Source organism: Pseudophryne corroboree, unplaced genomic scaffold (genome assembly GCF_028390025.1).
Source record: "Pseudophryne corroboree isolate aPseCor3 unplaced genomic scaffold, aPseCor3.hap2 scaffold_643, whole genome shotgun sequence".
NCBI lineage: Eukaryota > Metazoa > Chordata > Amphibia > Anura > Myobatrachidae > Pseudophryne > Pseudophryne corroboree.
The window spans coordinates 36,017-45,727 of NW_026970232.1; the positions used below are offsets into that span (position 1 = coordinate 36,017).

Consider the following 9,711-nt stretch of genomic DNA (forward strand, 5'->3'; position numbering starts at 1 on the left):
CAGTTAGCTTAACTTATCCATCTACCTTATCTATCTACCTTATCTATCTATCTATCTATCTATCTATCTATCTATCTATCTATCTATCTATCTATCTATCATCATTACCATGCTCGTTGTTGCAGGGGTGAGCAGGTGACTGGTGCTGTGGCAGATTGGGGAGCCACTACTAATACCTTCTTTGCCCCTTCCCTATTGCCCTATTTTTTAAGCATCAATGTATACCAGTGACATATTATCAGTAATTAATAATTATTAATTACCTGTCCTGGGTCTTCTTCTGCTGTAGTTGACCTTTGATCGTTGCCGTGAGAAGTTTTGAGTCAAGGGGGCCTCGCAGTAAGCAGGGATGTAGCTTGCTTGATGTTCTCCTCACATGCTGCTTCATGGAGAATGCCCACCTGGAAAAGGGAGAGAAGCGTGATAATATGTTCCTGGCAGACAATGATGCTTAAAAAAGACAAAGGTGCAACGTCGGGCATGATAATGATTTTATCTTAACTCTAATATTATTTATTTACAATCTATCTTATCTAAATATCTATCTTAACTTACCTTTAGGCTTATCTAATTACAATCTATCTTATCTATATATATATATCTTATCTATAATATTATCTATTTACAGTTAGCTTAACTTATCCATCTACCTTATCTATCTACCTTATCTATCTATCTATCTATCTATCTATCTATCTATCTATCTATCTATCTATCTATCTATCTATCATCATTACCATGCTCGTTGTTGCAGGGGTGAGCAGGTGACTGGTGCTGTGGCAGATTGGGGAGCCACTACTAATACCTTCTTTGCCCCTTCCCTATTGCCCTATTTTTTAAGCATCAATGTATACCAGTGACATATTATCAGTAATTAATAATTATTAATTACCTGTCCTGGGTCTTCTTCTGCTGTAGTTGACCTTTGATCGTTGCCGTGAGAAGTTTTGAGTCAAGGGGGCCTCGCAGTAAGCAGGGATGTAGCTTGCTTGATGTTCTCCTCACATGCTGCTTCATGGAGAATGCCCACCTGGAAAAGGGAGAGAAGCGTGATAATATGTTCCTGGCAGACAATGATGCTTAAAAAAGACAAAGGTGCAACGTCGGGCATGATAATGATTTTATCTTAACTCTATTACAATCTATCTTATCTATATATATATATCTTATCTCTAATATTATCTATTTACAGTTAGCTTAACTTATCCATCTACCTTATCTATCTACCTTATCTATCTATCTATCTATCTATCTATCTATCTATATCTATCTATCATCATTACCATGCTCGTTGTTGCAGGGGTGAGCAGGTGACTGGTGCTGTGGCAGATTGGGGAACCACTACTAATACCTTCTTTGCCCCTTCCCTATTGCCCTATTTTTTAAGCATCAATGTATTCCAGTGACATATTATCAGTAATTAATAATTATTAATTACCTGTCCTGGGTCTTCTTCTGTTGTAGTTCACCTTTGATCGTTGCCGTGAGAAGTTTTGAGTCAAGGGGGCCTCGCAGTAAGCAGGGATGTAGCTTGCTTGATGTTCTCCTCACATGCTGCTTCATGGAGAATGCCCACCTGGAAAAGGGAGAGAAGCGTGATAATATGTTCCTGGCAGACAATGATGCTTAAAAAAGACAAAGGTGCAACGTCGGGCATGATAATGATTTTATCTTAACTCTAATATTATTTATTTACAATCTATCTTATCTAAATATCTATCTTAACTTACCTTTAAGCTTATCTAATTACAATCTATCTTATCTATATATATATCTTATCTCTAATATTATCTATTTACAGTTAGCTTAACTTATCCATCTACCTTATCTATCTACCTTATCTATCTATCTATCTATCTATCTATCTATCTATCTATCTATCTATCTATCTATCTATCTATCATCATTACCATGCTCGTTGTTGCAGGGGTGAGCAGGTGACTGGTGCTGTGGCAGATTGGGGAGCCACTACTAATACCTTCTTTGCCCCTTCCCTATTGCCCTATTTTTTAAGCATCAATGTATACCAGTGACATATTATCAGTAATTAATAATTATTAATTACCTGTCCTGGGTCTTCTTCTGCTGTAGTTCACCTTTGATCGTTGCCGTGAGAAGTTTTGAGTCAAGGGGGCCTCGCAGTAAGCAGGGATGTAGCTTGCTTGATGTTCTCCTCACATGCTGCTTCATGGAGAATGCCCACCTGGAAAAGGGAGAGAAGCGTGATAATATGTTCCTGGCAGACAATGATGCTTAAAAAAGACAAAGGTGCAACGTCGGGCATGATAATGATTTTATCTTAACTCTAATATTATTTATTTACAATCTATCTTATCTAAATATCTATCTTAACTTACCTTTAGGCTTATCTAATTACAATCTATCTTATCTATATATATATCTTATCTATAATATTATCTATTTACAGTTAGCTTAACTTATCCATCTACCTTACCTATCTACCTTATCTATCTATCTATCTATCTATCTATCTATCTATCTATCTATCTATCTATCTATCTATCTATCATCATTACCATGCTCGTTGTTGCAGGGGTGAGCAGGTGACTGGTGCTGTGGCAGATTGGGGAGCCACTACTAATACCTTCTTTGCCCCTTCCCTATTGCCCTATTTTTTAAGCATCAATGTATACCAGTGACATATTATCAGTAATTAATAATTATTAATTACCTGTCCTGGGTCTTCTTCTGCTGTAGTTCACCTTTGATCGTTGCCGTGAGAAGTTTTGAGTCAAGGGGGCCTCGCAGTAAGCAGGGATGTAGCTTGCTTGATGTTCTCCTCACATGCTGCTTCATGGAGAATGCCCACCTGGAAAAGGGAGAGAAGCGTGATAATATGTTCCTGGCAGACAATGATGCTTAAAAAAGACAAAGGTGCAACGTCGGGCATGATAATGATTTTATCTTAACTCTATTACAATCTATCTTATCTATATATATATCTTATCTCTAATATTATCTATTTTTTAAGCATCAATGTATTCCAGTGACATATTATCAGTAATTAATAATTATTAATTACCTGTCCTGGGTCTTCTTCTGTTGTAGTTCACCTTTGATCGTTGCCGTGAGAAGTTTTGAGTCAAGGGGGCCTCGCAGTAAGCAGGGATGTAGCTTGCTTGATGTTCTCCTCACATGCTGCTTCATGGAGAATGCCCACCTGGAAAAGGGAGAGAAGCGTGATAATATGTTCCTGGCAGACAATGATGCTTAAAAAAGACAAAGGTGCAACGTCGGGCATGATAATGATTTTATCTTAACTCTAATATTATTTATTTACAATCTATCTTATCTAAATATCTATCTTAACTTACCTTTAAGCTTATCTAATTACAATCTATCTTATCTATATATATATCTTATCTCTAATATTATCTATTTACAGTTAGCTTAACTTATCCATCTACCTTATCTATCTACCTTATCTATCTATCTATCTATCTATCTATCTATCTATCTATCTATCTATCTATCTATCATCATTACCATGCTCGTTGTTGCAGGGGTGAGCAGGTGACTGGTGCTGTGGCAGATTGGGGAGCCACTACTAATACCTTCTTTGCCCCTTCCCTATTGCCCTATTTTTTAAGCATCAATGTATACCAGTGACATATTATCAGTAATTAATAATTATTAATTACCTGTCCTGGGTCTTCTTCTGCTGTAGTTGACCTTTGATCGTTGCCGTGAGAAGTTTTGAGTCAAGGGGGCCTCGCAGTAAGCAGGGATGTAGCTTGCTTGATGTTCTCCTCACATGCTGCTTCATGGAGAATGCCCACCTGGAAAAGGGAGAGAAGCGTGATAATATGTTCCTGGCAGACAATGATGCTTAAAAAAGACAAAGGTGCAACGTCGGGCATGATAATGATTTTATCTTAACTCTATTACAATCTATCTTATCTATATATATATATCTTATCTCTAATATTATCTATTTACAGTTAGCTTAACTTATCCATCTACCTTATCTATCTACCTTATCTATCTATCTATCTATCTATCTATATATCTATCTATATCTATCTATCATCATTACCATGCTCGTTGTTGCAGGGGTGAGCAGGTGACTGGTGCTGTGGCAGATTGGGGAACCACTACTAATACCTTCTTTGCCCCTTCCCTATTGCCCTATTTTTTAAGCATCAATGTATTCCAGTGACATATTATCAGTAATTAATAATTATTAATTACCTGTCCTGGGTCTTCTTCTGTTGTAGTTCACCTTTGATCGTTGCCGTGAGAAGTTTTGAGTCAAGGGGGCCTCGCAGTAAGCAGGGATGTAGCTTGCTTGATGTTCTCCTCACATGCTGCTTCATGGAGAATGCCCACCTGGAAAAGGGAGAGAAGCGTGATAATATGTTCCTGGCAGACAATGATGCTTAAAAAAGACAAAGGTGCAACGTCGGGCATGATAATGATTTTATCTTAACTCTAATATTATTTATTTACAATCTATCTTATCTAAATATCTATCTTAACTTACCTTTAAGCTTATCTAATTACAATCTATCTTATCTATATATATTTCTTTATCATCCACTAGGGGTCACTGGAGTACTCTTGGGATATGGACGGGCGGAGCCGAACAAAGGCACTGAATATTCAAATTTAGGACCCTCCCACCCCTCCATATCCCCGAGTACCTCAGTGTACTGTCTCAGTGTTTTTTCGGTGCTCACAGCACGAACATCGGCTTGTGGTATAGCCACACTTGGATTTTTATTTTTAATTTTTATTTTTAATTTTTATTTTTACACATCCCTTCCCAGTTTCTGGAAAAACATGGGTCCGGGATAGTGCCGCTGCACGGGCAGCGCATGGCGTGTCGGTCCTCACAAAGAGCACCCTCACAGCCACAGACAGCATGGCGTGTCGGTCCTCACGAAGAGCACCCTCACAGCCACAGACAGCCCACTGCTTCTACAAAGAGCAGCCAGGAAAAGCTGGACGGGCTTGCACAAAGAAGCCGTCGCAGCCATAGATTACTGGAAGCTGACTGGAGCTGGACGGAGCTTACACATAAAAAGCCCCGCCACAGCCAAGACTACAGAGCTGAGGCAGTCGTCAGCCATGATCAGAAAGGTAGGCTGGGGAAAACGGGGCGGTCAGCGCAGGCTGCCGCCCCGCTATGTAAGGGTTAATGCCTCCTGCGCATACGGAGCTCCGTCCGGCTGCACAGCAGGGGGAGCTCATACGCACTATGCCCAGCCGCTATGGAACGGAGCTTACAGAAAGCCCCGTCACAGCCAGGATGAAAGCCCCGTCACAAGCTGGACGGAGCGTACAGGAGGTGCGGCACATGTCCTAATGGTGGGGTGTCAGGGCGGTCAGCTCACGCTGCCGCCCTGCTGTGTGGGGGTTTGCCGCCGCTGAAGCCGCCGCTGATATGCCCCGCTTAACTACGCTGGAAGCTCAGAGCGGCCGCACGTCACTCAGAGACGCCGGCCGCTCTCCCAGCGCTGATTACCCGGCACCGAGGTAGGACAGGCGCCGCCCGAGCCACAGTAAGTACCCGCTTTCTAACATGCACAGAGCGGCCGCACGTCACTCACAGACGCCGGCCGCTCTTCCAGCGCTGACACCGCACGCTGATGATACATGGCGCCGCCCGCTCTTCCGGACGGCTCCCCGGCGCTATACACAGCGCTCCCCTGCTCTCCCTGCACCCGTTCCCGCTGCAGGTAACATAGGGGAGACTACCGGGGGTAAGGGGGAGTAAATACCCATAGCAACAGCACCAAGGCTGCATGGGTTAATAAGACATAGTTTTCACAGAGCATGTCCTAAAATAGGTTTCTAATTGTATGGATGGCATGCTTCCTGTTTTCTGTAGGCTGCCATTTGATGTCATAAGTGTTCTATTAACTGGAATGTGATTATCACACTTTAATAGGCTATTAAGCCTATATTACCTGTATAATAGGCTATTAAGTCTATATATATTAACACTGCAGCAGGTCCTGTGCTTTTCGGTGTATGCATGGCATGGGGGCCATTTTTTAATCATTACAGTTTCTTCCAGTTTATAATTCCGGCCATACACCTCTACTCCACAAGGAGGCGCAGGGGTGTTAGTGGGAATTTTTGTTCAGGTTTCACATAATTCTAGAACATTCCTGCCCTACATCTCTAAGCCACCAGAGGCAGAGGGGGTGTTAGTGGGAATGTAGTTCGGATTGCACATGTGAACTGCTTTTCACATAAAGAATACTCTGGTTTCTCTTCAGATCTAATAAATCTTTCGCCTGTTGCTAAAGATGTCCGTAGAGAGAAATAACCATGTGTTTCATAGCCTGGCTACGGCTGGCCTTAATATGCTTTTCAGCAACAAAAATATATATATGACACAAAAGAACTTCAACAAGTAGTGCAAGTGTCTGTCTGTTGCCTATTGTGGTGTCAGTCTGCATAGCTAGTAAGGCTCTAGCGCAGACTAAAAATAATTGTTAACGGTCCTATGTTAAGCATTGGCAATTCAAATTAAAACAGCGGTAACATCGGAGTCTCGGAAGTACTCCGCCTGCTATAACTAAAGATAGTCTTTTCAAAGGGCCAAGTTCCTTTGGGTACCAGGGTTCATGCAGAAACTTCGAGTGAGAAGGGTGCATTACACCAGCACTTATATAGTGCGGGGGTTTTGGGCAACATACATTGCTAAAAACCAGTGAGTCAAGGCCTCCATTTGTTTTTTAGAAAATATTAGTGGACTTTGACCACTATTTAATCGTTTCAAAATAACGCGATCCGCCATTGGCAAATGCGTCTGTGTTAAACATTTTAAAGACCCAGGATACATTTGGGTCATTAGTCTCTAGGTATGGAACCTATGAGATCACTGTTAAAAGAAGCTGCAGAGTATATCTGTAAAGCCTCTACTAACGCCTGTTTTTCATCGTAGCTAGTTCAGCACGACTAGGACAGAGCTTGTTTGGTCCTAAATTTGATATTCAGCCATTACCGCATCCAGTATCAAAACGGAATACTGGTACCGGCGTTTAATCCCTTTAGACTTCCGTTTTTCAAAGGCGGTTGTACAAAACAGTCACGCCTTGTAACGTCGGGACGCTACAGTCAGCAAGCCAGTGGTTTGATGACCTCTTTTCCAATTGTGGAAGCGCGTCTTTACATGTTACTTTGAGGGGTTTCCAGACTTCAATTCATGGATGTCTCAGCTATTTACAGATTAAAGGACAATACTGGCTCTGTCGACCGGTTTGGCAGGTTGCCATTTAGTCTCTGCTGGGTTTCAGCTGTCTTTATAATCCAAGCAGTAGTATACCAACAGAGTCAGGGTTACATATTCCCTCTGTTTGAGCAAAACCAGACGGCTCTGTCGCAATCTCAATCAGCAGGTCACTTACTGCAGTGGGAAAATGAATTTTCTGCGGTTAGTATTTGTTTATTGGAGCACAAAGTGGCATAATGGCACTTGATCTTCACAATGCGTATTTACCCATTCCGGTTTGATCTTCACGGGTTCTAGCGTTTGCAAATCGCCACAACCATTATCCATTTCGGGTCTACCGTTGCTTATCGCCTCGGGTATTTACCAAAGTTATGTTGGGGAAGATAGCTCATCTCACATAAGAACTCTGTCTCAACAGAGTTTCTCTACCTTAGATGATCTGCTCATAAGAACTCTGTCTCAACAAAGTTCCTCTAACTTGCGCTACTAAGGTATACTGCGGTAGCAGATCAAGTTCGAAAACAATCGCATCTAATTCCGTCTAAACGATGTCAATTCCTAGGTAAGATTATAAATCAAAGACTTTTACCTACTACACCAGCAATAACAAATGTACGTCTAGTAATTAGTGCAAAACACGCACACTAGCGGTACATTGGTGTATTCACCTATTAAGAATAAAGATGTGTTTTCAATTTAGTTCGCCACCCTTCACTCGCGTTTCCCACAGAGGGAAAAGGGTGCATATACTCTGGACGACAGTCGCAGAGGGTCAGGATTTGTAGTTAAAATCAGCAACAAAGGTTCTAAAACACGACAGATTGCTGTCGATAAAGGTCCTAGAACTCTGTGCATTTTACAATGCAATACATGATTCGCTTTCAGTCTGACCAGGTATATACTCTGGTTTCTCTTCAGAACGAATAAATCTTTCGCCTTTTACTAAAGATTTCTGTGGAGAGGAACAACCATGAGTTTCAGGTAAATGTTTGATGCCTGTCTCACGCTGGCCTTAAGCAGTCAAACAAGGCAACGGCAGTTGCATACACAACAACCAGTGAGAACCAAGAAGCCGCATGGTAATGCGGCATGTGACTCAAATCCTCAATGGCTTAGAACACCATTATGTGAAAATGTCACATTACGTGAGTGGACATCTGTTAGACAGAGGATCTCACCCGTCAGGATTTGGATCCTGAAAACTGGACATTAAATCCAGAGGTGTTTCATATGTGAGTCCACAGAAGGGGGTTACCCTCAAGTATACATGATGGCATCTCGCCACAATTACAAAAGCTCAGTATGTGTACAAAACAGATCACAAGGGCAGTGGCGGTGGAGTCGCTCACATTCATGTGGTCATTCAGCATCGTGTATCTGGCTCCACCAGTTTCCGCTGCTCTCTCCGTTGTCAAAACGGCTCATAAGACAGTTTGTCACAGTCATACTGGTGGTAGCTCATGGGTTTCGGAGAAGTTTGCTTCTCGAATTTTCAAGGAATACTTGCACACGATCTTGGCCCGCTCATAATACGTCCAACCTGTTACATCAGGGAACGTTAGTTTACCCATAGTTACCTATGTACCTATTATCTATGTACCGCAGCTGCGGTTGACGGGGTGAGGGTGCAAACGCCCTCTTAAGAAATTGAGCATTACAGTATCGGTTATACTAACCATGTTACGAAATAGTAAGCCGTTTAAGGCAGCTCATTTTTACAAAATTTCGTGTGCTTACATAGGTTGTAAACCTCGGAAGTTTCCAACATCATCCTTCAAGTAACCCGTATTCTGTTAAACGGGGTGGGATGGAAAACTGCGTTGATCTGCACGAAGAGTGCAGGTATCTGTGTGATAAACTTATTGTCAAAGACGTTTGCCTCTATTGGCGTCTGTACACATCTTTCTACAAGGTGTCATCAAAGTTCACACTCTATTTATCCCACCTACAGCGCCAGGCGACTTGAAGTTGGGTTCAGATTTCTTACAGTTTCATATTTTGAACCCTTTCAACAAATGGGAATTAAGTTTCTCACTTTGGAAAACAATTTTCTTATAGCCTTGGCTTCGGCAAGGGTTTTGTTTTCATATTTGGGTGCCTTGTATTCCAAGCCACCGTATTTGAGTTTTCTCATGACAAAGCAGATCTTCGGACGAATCACGCTTTCGTATTCTTCACATCAATATACCAATAGGGGTTTCCTGTGTGGACAGCACATTCTAGAATTCTGAATGTGGTACACGCATTACGCGTTTATATATGTCCCGAACGTCAACAGTACGTGATATGAATACGTTGTTTGTTCTCTATGATACTGCCAACTGGGGTTAGCCAGTTTCTTAGCAGACATTATCCAGTTGGGTAATAATAATGACTACAAGTCAGGTTTACTTTAAGGCTAAGTTACAATCGCCTGCGTCAGTAATAGCTCATCCCACAGGTCTGTGGGAATGTCAGACCCAATGGGTCGTGGAGTGTCTAAAACGCGGCTATATAGCCTTCAT

At 41.8% G+C, this 9,711-nt stretch overlaps 1 non-coding gene and 1 pseudogene across 1 annotated transcript; both read left to right on the forward strand.

Annotated features, from left to right (window-relative positions):
• The first annotated feature begins 6,228 nt into the window (after nt 1–6,228).
• On the forward strand, nt 6,229–6,314 carry LOC135036369 (U5 spliceosomal RNA; annotated as a pseudogene).
• Nucleotides 6,315–8,105: 1,791 nt separating this feature from the next.
• On the forward strand, nt 8,106–8,220 carry LOC135036367 (U5 spliceosomal RNA). Its single transcript, XR_010231146.1, has one exon. It is a non-coding gene; the product is annotated as a U5 spliceosomal RNA (small nuclear RNA).
• Nucleotides 8,221–9,711: the final 1,491 nt, after the last annotated feature.